The sequence below is a fragment of the Coregonus clupeaformis genome, chromosome 38, assembly GCF_020615455.1.
Source record: "Coregonus clupeaformis isolate EN_2021a chromosome 38, ASM2061545v1, whole genome shotgun sequence".
In the NCBI taxonomy this organism is placed as follows: domain Eukaryota; kingdom Metazoa; phylum Chordata; class Actinopteri; order Salmoniformes; family Salmonidae; genus Coregonus; species Coregonus clupeaformis.
Window position 1 is genome coordinate 1,921,925 of NC_059229.1, and position 24,000 is coordinate 1,945,924.

The 24,000-nt window shown below is 36.6% G+C and overlaps 2 protein-coding genes across 4 annotated transcripts in view; both read left to right on the forward strand.

The window, feature by feature from the left end:
* LOC121534260 (zinc finger protein 501) overlaps positions 1 to 24,000 on the forward strand; it is a 644,805-nt gene that overhangs the window by 188,481 nt on the left and 432,324 nt on the right. The window lies entirely within an intron of this gene.
* LOC121553916 (proto-oncogene vav) overlaps positions 23,404 to 24,000 on the forward strand; it is a 43,969-nt gene continuing 43,372 nt past the window's right edge. For both annotated transcript variants that reach the window (XM_045211700.1, XM_045211701.1), the window contains exon 1: positions 23,404 to 23,542. The gene's annotated coding sequence lies outside the window, so the exon portion shown is untranslated. The remainder of the gene's footprint in view (positions 23,543 to 24,000) is intronic.

A 24,000-nucleotide genomic window follows, 5' to 3' on the forward strand; every position in this document is an offset into this window, starting at 1 on the left:
TTATTGTTGTATTTCGTTGCAGACACCAAGTGACAAGATCCCAGGTCAACCTTCAACAGACCCAGAAGTGAGACAGAAATCCACTTCATCCTTCCAACAGGTTATTAAACATTTATTGTAGATATTTTCTATTTAAATTAAATTGATGTCTCAATTCATTCCAGTATTTAAATTAAATGGCTTTTTACTGTATTACAACCAACTTTTTGTGTAAAACGTTCACAATATTAACATCCCGTAACTTGTTTCGATATCATTGCATAAACAAAATTAGCCCGACCATTTGACAGAACTAACTGCCCCTCAAAACATAAAATTAATCTTTATTCTCTCTAATACCTATGTTTGTTTGTTTTTTGGGCAATATTTTTGCCCATTTAACATACTTCTTATCAATTTGCGTGATTTAATTTATATGGTAGTAGATCCATTTACATTACTTTTAAGGTTGTGAGCTTTCTTTGACCACAAAAGGATAACTCAAAGTCAGGAACCTTGACTCTAGATGTGTTCAGTCGTCATGTCCTCATTTCGTACTTAGTCTGTTCAAGACGTAAATGTGTTTCAGATGACGTCCCGATATGGTATGACCCAACCAGAGTAGAGTGTGTGTGTGTGTTACACGGTCCTCATATTGTTGGTTAGCAGATATTGTACAGTTTTAACCATTTCTATAGAGTCTTGCATAAAAAGACCAGATCCACATATGAATTATCTTTCCTAACATCTGTGGTCAATGCAGCCCTTGACCACGGCAATGAGTCTCACCCCAAAGGCGATTATGATAGACAGGTGGTAGGAATATATTGTGACTGAACTGAGTACAATCATTAGTTTACTAATTAGATATGATCTATATTATATAACACAATATTTATGATATGTTATTGTTGTATTTCGTTGCAGACACCAAGTGACAAGATCCCAGCTCAACCTTCAGCAGACCCAGAAGTGAGACAGAAATCCACTTCATCCTTCCAACAGGTTATTACACATTATTGTAGATATTTTCTATTTAAATTAAATTGATGTCTCAGTTCATTCCAATATATACGTTAATTGGCTTTTTACTGTTTTACAACCAACTTTTTGTGTAAAATGTTCACAATATCAACATCCAGTAACTTGTTTCGATATCATTTCGTAAACAAAATTAGCCCGACCATTTGACAGAACTAACCGCCCCTCAAAACATAAAATTAATCTTTATTCTATCTAATGCCTATGTTTGTTTGTTTTTTGGGCAATGTTTTTGCCCATTTAACATACTTCTTATCAATTTGCGTGATTTAATTTATATGGCAGTAGATCCATTTACATTACTTTTAAGGTTGTGAGCTTTCTTTGACCACAAAAGGATAACTCAAAGTCAGGAACCTTGACTCTAGATGTGTTCAGTCGTCAGGTCCTCATTTCGTACTTAGTCTGTTCAAGACGTAAATGTGTTTCAGATGACGTCCCGATATGGTATGACCCAACCAGAGTAAAGTGTGTGTGTTACACGGTCCTCATATTGTTGGTTAGCAGATATTGTACAGTTTTAACCATTTCTATAGAGTCTTGCATAAAAGCCCAAATCCACATATGAATTATCTTTCCTAACATCTGTGGTCAATGCAGCCCTTGACCACGGCAATGAGTCTCACCCCAAAGGCGATTATGATAGACAGGTGGTAGGAATATATTGTGACTGAACTGAGTACATTCATTAGTTTACTATTTAGATATGTTCTATATTATATAACACAATATTTATGACATGTTATTGTTGTATTTCGTTGCAGACACCAAGTGACAAGATCCCAGCTCAACCTTCAGCAGACCCAGAAGTGAGACAGAAATCCACTTCATCCTTCCAACAGGTTATTAAACATTTCTTGTAGATATTTTCTATTTAAATTAAATTGATGTCTCAGTTCATTCCAATATATACATTAAATGGCTTTTTACTGTATTACAACCAACTTTTTGTGTAAAATGTTCACAATATCAACATCCAGTAACTTGTTTCGATATCATTGCGTAAACAAAATTAGCCCGACCATTTGACAGAACTAACAGCCCCTCAAAACATAAAATTAATCTTTATTCTCTCTAATGCCTATGTTTGTTTGTTTTTTGGGCAATGTTTTTGCCCATTTAACATACTTCTTATCAATTTGCGTGATTTAATTTATATAGCAGTAGATCCATTTACATTACTTTTAAGGTTGTGAGCTTTCTTTGACCACAAAAGGATAACTCAAAGTCAGGAACCTTGACTCTAGATGTGTTCAGTCGTCATGTCCTCATTTCGTACTTAGTCTGTTCAAGACGTAAATGTGTTTCAGATGACGTCCCGATATGGTATGACCCAACCAGAGTGAGAGTGTGTGTGTGTTACACGGTCCTCATATTGTTGGTTAGCAGATATTGCACAGTTTTAACCATTTCTATAGCGTCTTGCATAAAAAGCCCAGATCCACATATGAATTATCTTTCCTAACATCTGTGGTCAATGCAGCCCTTGACCACGGCAATGAGTCTCACCCCAAAGGCGATTATGATAGACAGGTGGTAGGAATATGTTGTGACTGAACTGAGTACAATCATTAGTTTACTAATTAGATATGATCTATATTATATAACACAATATTTATGACATGTTATTGTTGTATTTCGTTGCAGACACCAAGTGACAAGATCCCAGCTCAACCTTCAGCAGACCCAGAAGTGAGACAGAAATCCACTTCATCCTTCCAACAGGTTATTAAACATTTATTGTAGATATTTTCTATTTAAATTAAATTGATGTCTCAGTTCATTCCAATATATACGTTAAATGGCTTTTTACTGTTTTACAACCAACTTTTTGTGTAAAATGTTCACAATATCAACATCCAGTAACTTGTTTCGATATCATTGCGTAAACAAAATTAGCCCGACCATTTGACAGAACTAACAGCCCCTCAAAACATAAAATTAATCTTTATTCTCTCTAATGCCTATGTTTGTTTGTTTTTTGGGCAATGTTTTTGCCCATTTAACATACTTTTTATCAATTTGCGTGATTTAATTTATATAGCAGTAGATCCATTTACATTACTTTTAAGGTTGTGAGCTTTCTTTGACCACAAAAGGATAACTCAAAGTCAGGAACCTTGACTCTAGATGTGTTCAGTCGTCATGTCCTCATTTCGTACTTAGTCTGTTCAAGACGTAAATGTGTTTCAGATGACGTCCCGATATGGTATGACCCAACCAGAGTAAAGTGTGTGTGTTACACGGTCCTCATATTGTTGGTTAGCAGATATTGTACAGTTTTAACCATTTCTATAGAGTCTTGCATAAAAAGCCCAAATCCACATATGAATTATCTTTCCTAACATCTGTGGTCAATGCAGCCCTTGACCACGGCAATGAGTCTCACCCCAAAGGCGATTATGATAGACAGGTGGTAGGAATATATTGTGACTGAACTGAGTACATTCATTAGTTTACTATTTAGATATGTTCTATATTATATAACACAATATTTATGACATGTTATTGTTGTATTTCGTTGCAGACACCAAGTGACAAGATCCCAGCTCAACCTTCAGCAGACCCAGAAGTGAGACAGAAATCCACTTAATCCTTCCAACAGGTTATTGAACATTTCTTGTAGATATTTTCTATTTAAATTAAATTGATGTCTCAGTTCATTCCAATATATACATTAAATGGCTTTTTACTGTATTACAACCAACTTTTTGTGCAAAATGTTCACAATATCAACATCCAGTAACTTGTTTCGATATCATTGCGTAAACAAAATTAGCCCGACCATTTGACAGAACTAACAGCCCCTCAAAACATAAAATTAATCTTTATTCTCTCTAATGCCTATGTTTGTTTGTTTTTTGGGCAATGTTTTTGCCCATTTAACATACTTCTTATCAATTTGCGTGATTTAATTTATATGGCAGTAGATCCATTTACATTACTTTTAAGGTTGTGAGCTTTCTTTGACCACAAAAGGATAACTCAAAGTCAGGAACCTTGACTCTAGATGTGTTCAGTCGTCATGTCCTCATTTCGTACTTAGTCTGTTCAAGACGTAAATGTGTTTCAGATGACGTCCCGATATGGTATGACCCAACCAGAGTAGAGTGTGTGTGTGTTACACGGTCCTCATATTGTTGGTTAGCAGATATTGTACAGTTTTAACCATTTCTATAGCGTCTTGCATAAAAAGCCCAGATCCACATATGAATTATCTTTCCTAACATCTGTGGTCAATGCAGCCCTTGACCACGGCAATGAGTCTCACCCCAAAGGCGATTATGATAGACAGGTGGTAGGAATATATTGTGACTGAACTGAGTACAATCATTAGTTTACTAATTAGATATGATCTATATTATATAACACAATATTTATGACATGTTATTGTTGTATTTCGTTGCAGACACCAAGTGACAAGATCCCAGCTCAACCTTCAGCAGACCCAGAAGTGAGACAGAAATCCACTTAATCCTTCCAACAGGTTATTGAACATTTCTTGTAGATATTTTCTATTTAAATTAAATTGATGTCTCAGTTCATTCCAATATATACATTAAATGGCTTTTTACTGTATTACAACCAACTTTTTGTGCAAAATGTTCACAATATCAACATCCAGTAACTTGTTTCGATATCATTGCGTAAACAAAATTAGCCCGACCATTTGACAGAACTAACAGCCCCTCAAAACATAAAATTAATCTTTATTCTCTCTAATGCCTATGTTTGTTTGTTTTTTGGGCAATGTTTTTGCCCATTTAACATACTTTTTATCAATTTGCGTGATTTAATTTATATAGCAGTATATCCAGTTACATTACTTTTAAGGTTGTGAGCTTTCTTTGACCACAAAAGGATAACTCAAAGTCAGGAACCTTGACTCTAGATGTGTTCAGTCGTCAGGTCCTCATTTCGTACTTAGTCTGTTCAAGACGTAAATGTGTTTCAGATGACGTCCCGATATGGTATGACCCAACCAGAGTAAAGTGTGTGTGTTACACGGTCCTCATATTGTTGGTTAGCAGATATTGTACAGTTTTAACCATTTCTATAGAGTCTTGCATAAAAAGCCCAGATCCACATATGAATTATCTTTCCTAACATCTGTGGTCAATGCAGCCCTTGACCATGGCAATGAGTCTCACCCCAAAGGCGATTATGATAGACAGGTGGTAGGAATATATTGTGACTGAACTGAGTACAATCATTAGTTTACTAATTAGATATGATCTATATTATATAACACAATATTTATGACATGTTATTGTTGTATTTCGTTGCAGACACCAAGTGACAAGATCCCAGCTCAACCTTCAGCAGACCCAGAAGTGAGACAGAAATCCACTTCATCCTTCCAACAGGTTATTAAACATTTATTGTAGATATTTTCTATTTAAATTAAATTGATGTCTCAGTTCATTCCAATAAATACATTAAATGGCTTTTTACTGTATTACAACCAACTTTTTGTGTAAAATGTTCACAATATCAACATCCAGTAACTTGTTTCGATATCATTGCGTAAACAAAATTAGCCCGACCATTTGACAGAACTAACCGCCCCTCAAAACATAAAATTAATCTTTATTCTCTCTAATGCCTATGTTTGTTTGTTTTTTGGGCAATGTTTTTGCCCATTTAACATACTTTTTATCAATTTGCGTGATTTAATTTATATAGCAGTATATCCAGTTACATTACTTTTAAGGTTGTGAGCTTTCTTTGACCACAAAAGGATAACTCAAAGTCAGGAACCTTGACTCTAGATGTGTTCAGTCGTCATGTCCTCATTTCGTACTTAGTCTGTTCAAGACGTAAATGTGTTTCAGATGACGTCCCGATATGGTATGACCCAACCAGAGTAGAGTGTGTGTGTGTTACACGGTCCTCATATTGTTGGTTAGCAGATATTGTACAGTTTTAACCATTTCTATAGCGTCTTGCATAAAAAGCCCAGATCCACATATGAATTATCTTTCCTAACATCTGTGGTCAATGCAGCCCTTGACCACGGCAATGAGTCTCACCCCAAAGGCGATTATGATAGACAGGTGGTAGGAATATATTGTGACTGAACTGAGTACAATCATTAGTTTACTAATTAGATATGATCTATATTATATAACACAATATTTATGACATGTTATTGTTGTATTTCGTTGCAGACACCAAGTGACAAGATCCCAGCTCAACCTTCAGCAGACCCAGAAGTGAGACAGAAATCCACTTCATCCTTCCAACAGGTTATTAAACATTTATTGTAGATATTTTCTATTTAAATTAAATTGATGTCTCAGTTCATTCCAATATATACATTAAATGGCTTTTTACTGTATTAAAACCAACTTTTTGTGTAAAATGTTCACAATATTAACATCCCGTAACTTGTTTCGATATCATTGCATAAACAAAATTAGCCCGACCATTTGACAGAACTAACCGCCCCTCAAAACATAAAATTAATCTTTATTCTATCTAATGCCTATGTTTGTTTGTTTTTTGGGCAATGTTTTTGCCCATTTAACATACTTCTTATCAATTTGCGTGATTTAATTTATATGGCAGTAGATCCATTTACATTACTTTTTAAGGTTGTGAGCTTTCTTTGACCACAAAAGGATAACTCAAAGTCAGGAACCTTGACTCTAGATGTGTTCAGTCGTCAGGTCCTCATTTCGTACTTAGTCTGTTCAAGACGTAAATGTGTTTCAGATGACGTCCCGATATGGTATGACCCAACCAGAGTAAAGTGTGTGTGTTACACGGTCCTCATATTGTTGGTTAGCAGATATTGTACAGTTTTAACCATTTCTATAGAGTCTTGCATAAAAAGCCCAGATCCACGTATGAATTATCTTTCCTAACATCTGTGGTCAATGCAGCCCTTGACCACGGCAATGAGTCTCACCCCAAAGGCGATTATGATAGACAGGTGGTAGGAATATATTGTGACTGAACTGAGTACAATCATTAGTTTACTAATTAGATATGATCTATATTATATAACATAATATTTATGACATGTTATTGTTGTATTTCGTTGCAGACACCAAGTGACAAGATCCCAGCTCAACCTTCAGCAGACCCAGAAGTGAGACAGAAATCCACTTCATCCTTCCAACAGGTTATTAAAAATGTATTGTAGATATTTTCTATTTAAATTAAATTGATGTCTCAGTTCATTCCAATATATACATTAAATGGCGTTTTACTGTATTACAACCAACTTTTTTGTGTAAAATGTTCACAATATCAACATCCCGTAACTTGTTTTGATATCATTGCGTAAACAAAATTAGCCCGACCATTTGACAGAACTAACTGCTCCTCAAAACATAAAATTAATCTTTATTCTCGCTAATGCCTATGTTTTTTTTTTGGGGCAATGTTTTTGCCCATTTAACATACTTCTTATCAATTTGCGTGATTTAATTTATATAGCAGTAGATCCATTTACATTACTTTTAAGGTTGTGAGCTTTCTTTGACCAGAAAAGGATAACTCAAAGTCAGGAACCTTGACTCTAGATGTGTTCAGTCGTCATGTCCTCATTTCGTACTTAGTCTGTTCAAGACGTAAATGTGTTTCAGATGACGTCCCGATATGGTATGACCCAACCAGAGTAGAGTGTGTGTGTGTTACACGGTCCTCATATTGTTGGTTAGCAGATATTGTACAGTTTTAACCATTTCTATAGAGTCTTGCATAAAAAGCCCAGATCCACATATGAATTATCTTTCCTAACATCTGTGGTCAATGCAGCCCTTGACCACGGCAATGAGTCTCACCCCAAAGGCGATTATGATAGACAGGTGGTAGGAATATATTGTGACTGAACTGAGTACAATCATTAGTTTACTAATTAGATATGATCTATATTATATAACATAATATTTATGACATGTTATTGTTGTATTTCGTTGCAGACACCAAGTGACAAGATCCCAGCTCAACCTTCAGCAGACCCAGAAGTGAGACAGAAATCCACTTCATCCTTCCAACAGGTTATTAAACATTTATTGTAGATATTTTCTATTTAAATTAAATTGATGTCTCAGTTCATTCCAATATATACATTACATGGCTTTTTACTGTATTACAACCAACTTTTTGTGTAAAATGTTCACAATATCAACATCCCGTAACTTGTTTCGATATCATTGCGTAAACAAAATAAGCCCGACCATTTGACAGAACTAACCGCCCCTCAAAACATAAAATTAATCTTAATCTCTCTAATGCCTATGTTTGTTTGTTTTTTGGGCAATGTTTTTGCCCATTTAACATACTTCTTATCAATTTGCGTGATTTAATTGATATGGCAGTAGATCCATTTACATTACTTTTAAGGTTGTGAGCTTTCTTTGACCACAAAAGGATAACTCAAAGTCAGGAACCTTGACTCTAGATGTGTTCAGTCGTCATGTCCTCATTTCGTACTTAGTCTGTTCAAGACGTAAATGTGTTTCAGATGACGTCCCGATATGGTATGACCCAACCAGAGTAGAGTGTGTGTGTGTTACACGGTCCTCATATTGTTGGTTAGCAGATATTGTACAGTTTTAACCATTTCTATAGAGTCTTGCATAAAAAGCCCAGATCCACATATGAATTATCTTTCCTAACATCTGTGGTCAATGCAGCCCTTGACCTCAGCAATGAGTCCCACCCCAAAGGCGATTATGATAGACAGGTGGTAGGAATATATTGTTACTGAACTGAGTATGATCATTAGTTTACTAATTAGATATGATCTATATTATATAACACAATATTTCTGACATGTTATTGTTGTATTTCGTTGCAGACACCAAGTGACAAGATCCCAGCTCAACCTTCAGCAGACCCAGAAGTGAGACAGAAATCCACTTCATCCTTCCAACAGGTTATTAAACATTTATTGTAGATATTTTCTATTTAAATTAAATTGATGTCTCAGTTCATTCCAATATATAAATTAAATGGCTTTTTACTGTATTACAACCAACTTTGTGTGTAAAATGTTCACAATATCAATATCCCGTAACTTGTTTCGATATCATTGCATAAACATAATTAGCCCGACCATTTGACAGAACTAAACGCCCCTCAAAACATAAAATTAATCTTTATTCTCTCTAATGCCTGTTTTTTTTTTTTTTTTTTGGGGGGGGGTTTAATGTTTTTGCCCATTTAACATACTTCTTATCAATTTGCGTGATTTAATTTATATGGCAGTAGATCCATTTACATTACTTTTAAGGTTGTGAGCTTTCTTTGACCACAAAAGGATAACTCAAAGTCTTGAACCTTGACTCTAGAAGTGTTCAGTCGTCATGTCCTCATTTCGTACTTAGTCTGTTCAAGACGTAAATGTGTTTCAGATGACTTCCCGATATGGTATGAACCTAGAGTCTTGCATAAAAAGCCCAGATCCACATATGAATTATCTTTCCTAACATCTGTGGTCAATGCAGCCCTTGACCTCAGCAATGAGTCTCACCCCAAAGGCGATTATGATAGACAGGTGGTAGGAATATATTGTGACTGAACTGAGTACAATCATTAGTTTACTAATTAGATATGATCTATATTATATAACATAATATTTATGACATGTTATTGTTGTATTTCGTTGCAGACACCAAGTGACAAGATCCCAGCTCAACCTTCAGCAGACCCAGAAGTGAGACAGAAATCCACTTCATCCTTCCAACAGGTTATTAAAAATGTATTGTAGATATTTTCTATTTAAATTAAATTGATGTCTCAGTTCATTCCAATATATACATTAAATGGCTTTTTACTGTATTACAACCAACTTTTTGTGTAAAATGTTCACAATATCAACATCCCGTAACTTGTTTTGATATCATTGCATAAAGAAAATTAGCCCAACCATTTGACAGAACTAACTGCCCCTCAAAACATAAAATTAATCTTTATTCTCGCTAATGCCTATGTTTAATTTTTTGGGGGCAATATTTTTGCCCATTTAACATACTTCTTATCAATTTGCGTGATTTAATTTATATGGCAGTAGATCCATTTACATTACTTTTAAGGTTGTGAGCTTTCTTTGACCACAAAAGGATAACTCAAAGTCAGGAACCTTGACTCTAGATGTGTTCAGTCGTCATGTCCTCATTTCGTACTTAGTCTGTTCAAGACGTAAATGTGTTTCAGATGACGTCCCGATATGGTATGACCCAACCAGAGTAGAGTGTGTGTGTGTTACACGGTCCTCATATTGTTGGTTAGCAGATATTGTACAGTTTTAACCATTTCTATAGAGTCTTGCATAAAAAGCCCAGATCCACATATGAATTATCTTTCCTAACATCTCTGGTCAATGCAGCCCTTGACCATGGCAATGAGTCTCACCCCAAAGGCGATTATGATAGACAGGTGGTAGGAATATATTGTGACTGAACTGAGTACAATCATTAGTTTACTAATTAGATATGATCTATATTATATAACATAATATTTATGACATGTTATTGTTGTATTTCGTTGCAGACACCAAGTGACAAGATCCCAGCTCAACCTTCAGCAGACCCAGAAGTGAGACAGAAATCCACTTCATCCTTCCAACAGGTTATTAAACATTTATTGTAGATATTTTCTATTTAAATTAAATTGATGTCTCAGTTCATTCCAATATATACATTAAATGGCTTTTTACTGTATTACAACCAACTTTTTGTGTAAAATGTTCACAATATCAACATCCCAGTAACTTGTTTCGATATCATTGCGTAAACAAAATTAGCCCGACCATTTGACAGAACTAACCGCCCCTCAAAACATAAAATTAATCTTTATTCTCTCTAATGCCTATGTTTGTTTGTTTTTTGGGCAATGTTTTTGCCCATTTAACATACTTTTTATCAATTTGCGTGATTTAATTTATATAGCAGTATATCCAGTTACATTACTTTTAAGGTTGTGAGCTTTCTTTGACCACAAAAGGATAACTCAAAGTCAGGAACCTTGACTCTAGATGTGTTCAGTCGTCAGGTCCTCATTTCGTACTTAGTCTGTTCAAGACGTAAATGTGTTTCAGATGACGTCCCGATATGGTATGACCCAACCAGAGTAGAGTGTGTGTGTGTTACACGGTCCTCATATTGTTGGTTAGCAGATATTGTACAGTTTTAACCATTTCTATAGAGTCTTGCATAAAAAGCCCAGATCCACATATGAATTATCTTTCCTAACATCTGTGGTCAATGCAGCCCTTGACCACGGCAATGAGTCTCACCCCAAAGGCGATTATGATAGACAGGTGGTAGGAATATATTGTGACTGAACTGAGTACAATCATTAGTTTACTAATTAGATATGATCTATATTATATAACACAATATTTTTGACATGTTATTGTTGTATTTCGTTGCAGACACCAAGTGACAAGATCCCAGCTCAACCTTCAGCAGACCCAGAAGTGAGACAGAAATCCACTTCATCCTTCCAACAGGTTATTACACATTTATTGTAGATATTTTCTATTTAAATTAAATTGATGTCTCAGCTCATTCCAATATATAAATTACATGGCTTTCTACTGTATTACAACCAACTTTTTGTGTAAAATGTTCACAATATTAACATCCCATAACTTGTTTCGATATCATTGCGTAAACAAAATAAGCCCGACCATTTGACAGAACTAACCGCCCCTCAAAACATAAAATTAATCTTTATTCTCTCTAATGCCTATGTTTGTTTGTTTTTTGGGCAATGTTTTTGCCCATTTAACATACTTCTTATCAATTTGCGTGATTTAATTTATATGGCAGTAGATCCATTTACATTACTTTTAAGGTTGTGAGCTTTCTTTGACCACAAAAGGATAACTCAATGTCAGGAACCTTGACTCTAGATGTGTTCAGTCGTCAGGTCCTCATTTCGTACTTAGTCTGTTCAAGACGTAAATGTGTTTCAGATGACGTCCCGATATGGTATGACCCAACCAGAGTAGAGTGTGTGTGTTACACGGTCCTCATATTGTTGGTTAGCAGATATTGTACAGTTTTAACCATTTCTATAGAGTCTTGCATAAAAAGCCCAGATCCACATATGAATTATCTTTCCTAACATCTGTGGTCAATGCAGCCCTTGACCACAGCAATGAGTCTCACCCCAAAGGCGATTATGATAGACAGGTGGTAGGAATATATTGTGACTGAACTGAGTACAATCATTAGTTTACTAATTAGATATGATCTATATTATATAACATAATATTTATGACATGTTATTGTTGTATTTCGTTGCAGACACCAAGTGACAAGATCCCAGCTCAACCTTCAGCAGACCCAGAAGTGAGACAGAAATCCACTTCATCCTTCCAACAGGTTATTACACATTTATTGTAGATATTTTCTATTTAAATTAAATTGATGTCTCAGTTCATTCCAATATATACATTAAATGGCTTTTTACTGTATTACAACCAACTTTTTGTGTAAAATGTTCACAATATCAACATCCCGTAACTTGTTTCGATATCATTGCGTAAACAAAATTAGCCCGACCATTTGACAGAACTAACCGCCCCTCAAAACATAAAATTAATCTTTATTCTCTCTAATGCCTATGTTTGTTTGTTTTTTGGGCAATGTTTTTGCCCATTTAACATACTTCTTATCAATTTGCGTGATTTAATTTATATGGCAGTAGATCCATTTACATTACTTTTAAGGTTGTGAGCTTTCTTTGACCACAAAAGGATAACTCAATGTCAGGAACCTTGACTCTAGATGTGTTCAGTCGTCAGGTCCTCATTTCGTACTTAGTCTGTTCAAGACGTAAATGTGTTTCAGATGACGTCCCGATATGGTATGACCCAACCAGAGTAGAGTGTGTGTGTTACACGGTCCTCATATTGTTGGTTAGCAGATATTGTACAGTATTAACCATTTCTATAGAGTCTTGCATAAAAAGCCCAGATCCACATATGAATTATCTTTCCTAACATCTGTGGTCAATGCAGCCCTTGACCTCAGCAATGAGTCCCACCCCAAAGGCGATTATGATAGACAGGTGGTAGGAATATATTGTGACTGAACTGAGTATGATCATTAGTTTACTAATTAGATATGATCTATATTATATAACACAATATTTCTGACATGTTATTGTTGTATTTCGTTGCAGACACCAAGTGACAAGATCCCAGCTCAACCTTCAGCAGACCCAGAAGTGAGACAGAAATCCACTTCATCCTTCCAACAGGTTATTAAACATTTATTGTAGATATTTTCTATTTAAATTAAATTGATGTCTCAGTTCATTCCAATATATAAATTAAATGGCTTTTTACTGTATTACAACCAACTTTGTGTGTAAAATGTTCACAATATCAATATCCCGTATCTTGTTTCGATATCATTGCATAAACATAATTAGCCCGACCATTTGACAGAACTAAACGCCCCTCAAAACATAAAATTAATCTTTATTCTCTCTAATGCCTGTTTTTTGTTTTGGGGGGGGTGGGGCAATGTTTTTGCCCATTTAACATACTTCTTATCAATTTGCGTGATTTAATTTATATGGCAGTAGATCCATTTACATTACTTTTCAGGTTGTGAGCTTTCTTTGACCACAAAAGGATAACTCAAAGTCTGGAACCTTGACTCTAGAAGTGTTCAGTCGTCATGTCCTCATTTCGTACTTAGTCTGTTCAAGACGTAAATGTGTTTCAGATGACTTCCCGATATGGTATGACCCAACCAAGAGTCTTGCATAAAAAGCCCAGATCCACATATGAATTATCTTTCCTAACATCTGTGGTCAATGCAGCCCTTGACCTCAGCAATGAGTCTCACCTCAAAGGCGATTATGATAGACAGGTGGTAGGAATATATTGTGACTGAACTGAGTACAATCATTAGTTTACTAATTAGATATGATCTATATTATATAACATAATATTTATGACATGTTATTGTTGTATTTCGTTGCAGACACCAAGTGACAAGATCCCAGCTCAACCTTCAGCAGACCCAGAAGTGAGACAGAAATCCACTTCATCCTTCCAACAGGTTATTAAAAATGTATTGTAGATATTTTCTATTTAAATTAAATTGATGTCTCAGTTCATTCCAATATATACATTAAATGGCGTTTTACTGTATTACAACCAACTTTTTGTGTAAAATGTTCACAATATCAACATCCCGTAACTTGTTTTGATATCATTGCATAAACAAAATTAGCCCAACCATTTGACAGAACTAACTGCTCCTCAAAACATAAAATTAATCTTTATTCTCGCTAATGCCTATGTTTATTTTTTGGGGGGCAATATTTTTGCCCATTTAACATACTTCTTATCAATTTGCGTGATTTAATTTATATAGCAGTAGATCCATTTACATTACTTTTAAGGTTGTGAGCTTTCTTTGACCAGAAAAGGATAACTCAAAGTCAGGAACCTTGACTCTAGATGTGTTCAGTCGTCATGTCCTCATTTCGTACTTAGTCTGTTCAAGACGTAAATGTGTTTCAGATGACGTCCCGATATGGTATGACCCAACCAGAGTAGAGTGTGTGTGTGTTACACGGTCCTCATATTGTTGGTTAGCAGATATTGTACAGTTTTAACCATTTCTATAGAGTCTTGCATAAAAGCCCAGATCCACATATGAATTATCTTTCCTAACATCTCTGGTCAATGCAGCCCTTGACCATGGCAATGAGTCTCACCCCAAAGGCGATTATGATAGACAGGTGGTAGGAATATATTGTGACTGAACTGAGTACAATCATTAGTTTACTAATTAGATATGATCTATATTATATAACATAATATTTATGACATGTTATTGTTGTATTTCGTTGCAGACACCAAGTGACAAGATCCCAGCTCAACCTTCAGCAGACCCAGAAGTGAGACAGAAATCCACTTCATCCTTCCAACAGGTTATTAAACATTTATTGTAGATATTTTCTATTTAAATTAAATTGATGTCTCAGTTCATTCCAATAAATACATTAAATGGCTTTTTACTGTATTACAACCAACTTTTTGTGTAAAATGTTCACAATATCAACATCCAGTAACTTGTTTCGATATCATTGCGTAAACAAAATTAGCCCGACCATTTGACAGAACTAACCGCCCCTCAAAACATAAAATTAATCTTTATTCTCTCTAATGCCTATGTTTGTTTGTTTTTTTGGGCAATGTTTTTGCCCATTTAACATACTTTTTATCAATTTGCGTGATTTAATTTATATGGCAGTAGATCCAGTTACATTACTTTTAAGGTTGTGAGCTTTCTTTGACCACAAAAGGATAACTCAAAGTCAGGAACCTTGACTCTAGATGTGTTCAGTCGTCATGTCCTCATTTCGTACTTAGTCTGTTCAAGACGTAAATGTGTTTCAGATGACGTCCCGATATGGTATGACCCAACCAGAGTAGAGTGTGTGTGTGTTACACGGTCCTCATATTGTTGGTTAGCAGATATTGTACAGTTTTAACCATTTCTATAGCGTCTTGCATAAAAGCCCAGATCCACATATGAATTATCTTTCCTAACATCTGTGGTCAATGCAGCCCTTGACCACGGCAATGAGTCTCACCCCAAAGGCGATTATGATAGACAGGTGGTAGGAATATATTGTGACTGAACTGAGTACAATCATTAGTTTACTAATTAGATATGATCTATATTATATAACACAATATTTATGACATGTTATTGTTGTATTTCGTTGCAGACACCAAGTGACAAGATCCCAGCTCAACCTTCAGCAGACCCAGAAGTGAGACAGAAATCCACTTCATCCTTCCAACAGGTTATTAAACATTTATTGTAGATATTTTCTATTTAAATTAAATTGATGTCTCAGTTCATTCCAATATATACATTAAATGGCTTTTTACTGTATTAAAACCAACTTTTTGTGTAAAATGTTCACAATATTAACATCCCGTAACTTGTTTCGATATCATTGCATAAACAAAATTAGCCCGACCATTTGACAGAACTAACCGCCCCTCAAAACATAAAATTAATCTTTATTCTATCTAATGCCTATGTTTGTTTGTTTTTTTGGGCAATGTTTTTGCCCATTTAACATACTTCTTATCAATTTGCGTGATTTAATTTATATGGCAGTAGATCCATTTACATTACTTTTAAGGTTGTGAGCTTTCTTTGACCACAAAAGGATAACTCAAAGTCAGGAACCTTGACTCTAGATGTGTTCAGTCGTCAGGTCCTCATTTCGTACTTAGTCTGTTCAAGACGTAAATGTGTTTCAGATGACGTCCCGATATGGTATGACCCAACCAGAGTAAAGTGTGTGTGTTCACGGTCCTCATATTGTTGGTTAGCAGATATTGTACAGTTTTAACCATTTCTATAGAGTCTTGCATAAAAAGCCCAGATCCACGTATGAATTATCTTTCCTAACATCTGTGGTCAATGCAGCCCTTGACCACGGCAATGAGTCTCACCCCAAAGGCGATTATGATAGACAGGTGGTAGGAATATATTGTGACTGAACTGAGTACAATCATTAGTTTACTAATTAGATATGATCTATATTATATAACATAATATTTATGACATGTTATTGTTGTATTTCGTTGCAGACACCAAGTGACAAGATCCCAGCTCAACCTTCAGCAGACCCAGAAGTGAGACAGAAATCCACTTCATCCTTCCAACAGGTTATTAAAATGTATTGTAGATATTTTCTATTTAAATTAAATTGATGTCTCAGTTCATTCCAATATATACATTAAATGGCGTTTTACTGTATTACAACCAACTTTTTGTGTAAAATGTTCACAATATCAACATCCCGTAACTTGTTTTGATATCATTGCATAAACAAAATTAGCCCAACCATTTGACAGAACTAACTGCTCCTCAAAACATAAAATTAATCTTTATTCTCGCTAATGCCTATGTTTATTTTGTTTTTTGGGGCAATATTTTTGCCCATTTAACATACTTCTTATCAATTTGCGTGATTTAATTTATATAGCAGTAGATCCATTTACATTACTTTTAAGGTTGTGAGCTTTCTTTGACCAGAAAAGGATAACTCAAAGTCAGGAACCTTGACTCTAGATGTGTTCAGTCGTCATGTCCTCATTTCGTACTTAGTCTGTTCAAGACGTAAATGTGTTTCAGATGACGTCCCGATATGGTATGACCCAACCAGAGTAGAGTGTGTGTGTGTTACACGGTCCTCATATTGTTGGTTAGCAGATATTGTACAGTTTTAACCATTTCTATAGAGTCTTGCATAAAAAGCCCAGATCCACATATGAATTATCTTTCCTAACATCTCTGGTCAATGCAGCCCTTGACCACGGCAATGAGTCTCACCCCAAAGGCGATTATGATAGACAGGTGGTAGGAATATATTGTGACTGAACTGAGTACAATCATTAGTTTACTAATTAGATATGATCTATATTATATAACATAATATTTATGACATGTTATTGTTGTATTTCGTTGCAGACACCAAGTGACAAGATCCCAGCTCAACCTTCAGCAGACCCAGAAGTGAGACAGAAATCCACTTCATCCTTCCAACAGGTTATTAAACATTTATTGTAGATATTTTCTATTTAAATTAAATTGATGTCTCAGTTCATTCCAATAAATACATTAAATGGCTTTTTACTGTATTACAACCAACTTTTTGTGTAAAATGTTCACAATATCAACATCCAGTAACTTGTTTCGATATCATTGCGTAAACAAAATTAGCCCGACCATTTGACAGAACTAACCGCCCCTCAAAACATAAAATTAATCTTTATTCTCTCTAATGCCTATGTTTGTTTGTTTTTTGGGCAATGTTTTTGCCCATTTAACATACTTCTTATCAATTTGCGTGATTTAATTGATATAGCAGTATATCCAGTTACATTACTTTTAAGGTTGTGAGCTTTCTTTGACCACAAAAGGATAACTCAAAGTCAGGAACCTTGACTCTAGATGTGTTCAGTCGTCATGTCCTCATTTCGTACTTAGTCTGTTCAAGACGTAAATGTGTTTCAGATGACTTCCCGATATGGTATGACCCAACCAGAGTCTTGCATAAAAAGCCCAGATCCACATATGAATTATCTTTCCTAACATCTGTGGTCAATGCAGCCCTTGACCTCAGCAATGAGTCTCACCCCAAAGGCGATTGTGATAGACAGGTGGTAGGAATATGTTGTTACTGAACTGAGTATGATCATCTGTTTACTAATTAGATATGATCTATATTATATAACACAATATTTCTGACATGTTATTGTTGTAATTTGTTGCAGACAACAATTGACAAGATCCCAGATCCTCATATTGTTGGTTAGCAGATATTGTAGTTTTATCCATTTCTATAGAGTCTTGCTTAAAAACCCCAGATCCAAAAACAGTATTGTCAATTTCTTAAGCCAAATTATTTTCACATACAGTATAATGTATAATATCCTAATTTACTGTTACGGTACCGTGTTATTACAAACAAATATTTATTTTTCATCATTTAATTCAAGGCAAGCAAGTCCAGTGGATTTGTACCCTTCCAGTGTCCTACTGCAAAGCTGGTAAGAAAGCTGTATTATTTTCATTAGATAAAATAGTTAATGTTCTTTGTTTACACAGAAATTTCAAGTAAGACTTATACAAATTAATTTTTGATTTGTACAGCTTAGAAAAAGACGCCATCTGCAAAATCTGAGGCACCATCATGATCGTTGTGAGGATCGTTATGAGAAGGCTAAAAAAGAGATAGCTGAGAGACAGAGGTCAATCTTAAAAGGAAGACTGCCTTACCTGCAGGGGAAAGGGCTGGATGACATTGAGGTCAATCCTGAAGGTAACATTTTGTTTGAAATATAGTTTTTAGTCACTTCAAATATAACTATTATAAGTGTTGTTAGTCCTTAATTTAAATAATTGGCCGTAAATTTTTTTTACCCAACCAGATGAAGTAGAAATGAGTGATGATGATTCCAGTGAAGAAACCATTTCTGAACTACATCAATGCAAAGGTATCCTGACTTGTATATATGTGGTAATATCTTTAAGTTATGTCACATAAATGCACATTTCTGTGGGGACTATCGAAATGATCCTCTATCTGTTTTTAAACAATCACATTGGTGGTGATAAGTAATTCCACATTTATGGATTTGCAATCAGTTTATGTTTATATCTCAAATATCAGTTAATATCTAATGTAGAATTGAATATTGCCTGACATTGATGTTGTTTACAGTGAATAATATAAGCAAGCAAACGTATTGTCATAAAGCTCATAGAACATAATCACATTCATTATTACTTTGCAAAGGCTCAACAACAGAGACTTCTAGGGACCAGACACTTCTGAGGCAAACACCAGAGTCAACCACCCTGGACAACATGGAGGGCACTTCTGAGTCAACCACCCTGGACAACATGGAGGGCACTCCTGAGTCAACCACCTTGGATAACGTACACATGAGCAACACACAACCAAGACATGGTAAAATAGTCACATCCCAAGCATCCTCAAAGTGCTCCAAAGGAAAGCAAGGTTAGTAAGCATTTTGTATTCACATGTATTGATAACATCATATAACTACTAACTAGAATCCTTTGTATCATATCCTCCATTTGTCACTTTAGCAGAGCTCATTGTTAATCAGTTGTATTTTGTTTCCATTTATGAAAGCTGTGAAGGTAAGAAGCAAGTGGACAGGTGATGAAGTGAAAGATGTTGAGCGGCATTTGCTTCATTTCATAGCAAGCTGCAGAATACCAGGTAAAATGGACTGTGACTCCTGCCTCCAAGCAGAGCCAGTAGCTCTGAAAGACAGAGACTGGGTTGCTATCAAATACTACATCCACAACAGAAACGTAGCATTAAAAAGGAAGATGAATAGATAGAACTAGAGCATGCCAACTGTAGCTCAGGTACCATTCAATTCCAATTTCAATCAGCTTCTCCTCAGATAGTGTTAATATCTGTGGGTTTCATGTTCATGTTATTTTATTTTCCTTAAATGATTTATATTGTTGGTTCTTGTACAAACATGCCATATAGGCTCGACTGTAGATCCCACATGTTCGTATGTTTATGTATAATTGAGGGCTATTAATGAGCATATGTTTGCCACTTATGGTCAATTTTTTTTGGAATAACAGTTGATGATATAGGTTAATACTCTGCTCTCATTGACAGGGAAAAGAGATAAACAGTACTTAAAGGGATTGTTATTGTTCTTAAGTTTTCAGAAGCACTTTGTTCTTAACCACAAGTTGTTGAATGTGGCAAGGTGTTTAAATTACTGTTAAACTATTCAATTTCAATGGGTGCTTGTAACAGGCCTCGTGTATGGTAACTTGCACTATGTAACTATGATGTAAAGCCCTACGTTATTTAGACAGGTTAGCTGAATGTACACTGTCATGTTTCATAGAAGCTGGATGCTTTAATAGAAAGTTTCTCATTAATTTCAAACATGCCATTTCTACTGCCTTGTGCATAGCAGGGAAGGAGGCAAAGTGTAGGTGGTCTATTCTGGGTGTTCAATTTATTTGTTAATTTGCATATTTTCGCTGGCACTCAATAAAAGTAAGGCATAAAGTGTTCCCTCTTTTTTTTACATGAATATTGACTGTAAATGTATTGTTATAAATAACAATAATACAACTTAAACAGTAGACTGAGAATATATTATATTTATGAGCTATGTGAACATGGATAGGCATTTCTGTTGAAGGTTACCTGTCTGGTGAGCATGATTATTATAATAATTTTTTTAAAGCTTTAGTTAAGTATTGTACACCTATGATTCTTATGCAGACATTTCAACATGTAACCGGAGCCACGTTCAAATACAGACCCTATTTACAGGTTCTTCATAAGTCACATAAACCTGAAAATCAGTGTGTATCTATGGGCTGCTGTTGCTATGGGCCTTATATGTCACATGAACCCGAAAAAGTCCTCATATATACTATTAAAATCAGGTCTGAACAAAATATAGCCCTAGACAAAATCTCAACAGATGGATGTATTCCTAGAATCATGGGACCAAACTATTCTGATTCCCAGGTCTCTTGGACCTTGGGAAAGGCATGTCCCAATATGTCACATTTTTGTCATAAGTCCTGATATTGTCTATAAACACGTATGTGTGTGTGTGTGTGTGTGTGTGTGTGTGTGTGTGTGTGTGTGTGTGTGTGTTACCTTCAGCTGACTCAGGTATGCAGTGACACTCCTCCTCTTACTGAAAGACAAAAATAACACATTTGCTAATGTGGACTTTCTCTGTCTCTCACATCCTCCTCTCTGTCTGACTCTCACATCCTCCTCTCTCTGTCTGTCTCTCACATACTCCTCTCTCTATCTGTCTCTCACATACTCCTCTCTCTCTCTGTCTCTCACATCCTCCTTTCTCTGTCTGTCTCTCACATCCTCCTCTCTCTGTCTGTCTCTCACATACTCCTCTCTCTATCTGTCTCTCACATCCTCCTCTCTCTCTCTGTCTCTCACATCCTCCTTTCTCTGTTTGTCTCTCACATCCTCCTCTCTCTGTCTGTCTCTCACATCCTCCTCTCTCTGTCTCTCACATCCTCCTCTCTCTGTCTGTCTCTCACATACTCCTCTCTCTGTCTGTCTCTCACATCCTCCTCTCTCTGTCTGTCTCTCACATACTCCTCTCTCTGTCTGTCCCTCACATACTCCTCTCTGTCTGTCTCTCACATCCTCCTCTCTCTATCTGTCTCTCACATCCTCCTCTCTCTATCTGTCTCACATACTCCTCTCTCTATCTGTCTCACATACTCCTCTCTCTGTCTGTCCCTCACATACTCTTCTCTCTGTCTGTCTGTCTCTCTCTCTCCTTCTCTTTACTAACTTTTGTTAAAGCCTTGCCAAACACCTGCCCTCGCCGTCGTTAACAGAACTGCGGGAAAACACGCTAGCTAGCTACCATTGTCGCCCCCCGCCCCTTCTTCTGCGGGGTATATCGGCAGCGGGCATTCAACGTTATTATGCCTTAACGCCACCTACTGTGCTGGAGCACCGCCCCGCCTCCCGCCGGTCCTGCTTAAACATGGACCAATAGAAGTATAAAGAGGAAGGCCCACATGCAGGAACGGCACGAATAGCAGGCTGCAATTGCACCCTTCTCTCGCCAGGTGTCAACCTGCTCCCTCCCTCCCGCCACGCCCCCTTAAGTTCCATAGGACATCATCAATCAAAATCGGATTAATGTGTGATAAGATCTGTCAAAGGTTGTTGACTTGTTGATTTGATATCTGCGAGGCGTTGCCGTTATAGGTCACATAGGTTTTGAAGGAGAAAATCAGAATGTCTAAGCAGAAAGCAAGTGAGTAGTGTTCGGACCAGCTGAGTCCCGCGGTGACGCGCACAGGATAAAGAGAGATCCCTGTCAATGACACACTCGGGAGCGCACACGGGATGGAGGCCGCTGCCAAAAATTAACCGGCCCAAGGTTAACTAGGCTATGTGTATTCACTGCACCGGCCCAAGGTTAACTAGGCTATGTGTGTTCACTGCACTGGCCCAAGGTTAACTAGGCTATGTGTGTTCACTGCGCGAAGAGGAGATGTCTGTCTTTCCGTCTTTGAATAGCCATTTCCCGTTTCCTTCCAGTTCCAACACCCCTGCAGCCTGACCGTTCTGCTGCATCCCAACCGGACGCACAAGACATTACCGGCCTGTGTGTTTGGGACCAGCGGAATGGACAGGGGGGATGTGGTTGCCATGGGGATGCGTATTAACATCTTTCTGATGTTCCACTTGGACTTTTAAACACGTATCTAGGATCCGTTTAAATCATTCCCTTAGCAGTAGAAACAATAAAACAAGTGTCCTCCCCGCCCCTGGCTTGGTAAAAAGCTGATGGATGACGCTGGAACCACTCAAATTCATAGACAGAGCTATGAATGCAAGGACTGACCATCCATGATATCAAAATGATAGTTTTAACCATGTTATGAGGCTATACAGTGTTTGTTTACATTTTCTTAGTTTACAAACGTTGGAGTGAAACAAGCTTATATTTTGGGTTCTGATGGGGTACGACACTTGAACTATGCTCATGATGCATTTATATATTCTTCAAGAATCAATGGGTACATATCATTCATTCATAAGTCCAAAAACGGATGCACCAACTGCTTTGTCCCTTTAAATCACAAACTTTACAATGGAGAACCCCCCCCCATATGGCAATGCACCTACACAGGCCTACAATAACCTAAGCAGACTATTATATTTGTAGGCCTATCGAACTAGTTTGTTGAACAAAAGTGGGTGAGAGTTAGTCCATTAAGCCTACTGTGTGTCAGTCGGTCCGAGGAGGGGCGTTGTCCCGTATTTTGACTACAGTAGGCTAGTTTTCTACCCGGGCAGCCCCATGTCGCAAACCCGCCCTTATACACCGGAAATGAGTGTGAGACATTACAAAACATCTGTCCTGTACCAGGGAATATGTCTTATCATGTCTTGTCGCAATGACAACTGATTTGCTCAACTACAGGTGAGTAATAGCCTACCTGTATGTGCAACTGACATTAGTCTCGATTGTTACAGTTGGTAGGCTAGGTCTATTGTTTGTCTTGTCCTCCGTTTTCAATAAACAACGATTATATTATTATATAAAAATCAGTTGTTCAACATCTGGTTCTAGGCTAGGCTTTCGCAACACTACCAATCACAAGCATTCAGCTGCAACAAGAAACGTAACGCCCATTACTCCAAAAGTCACAAAACTACATGTAGATAACTTTAGCCTACTACATTTTTTACAAATAATATTGACAACGCTTACCTGCGAGATCTCGAGTCCTGGCAAAAGTCTCTCAAATTCGGACGGACATTTTTTTTTCGGGCCAGTTGCCGCAAGCAGAGATCCAAAGTTCACACCACCGCACGCACTCTCACAACACACACAACCCAAACTACAACGCGAGGAAGTATCCCTCTCCCGTGCCTCCA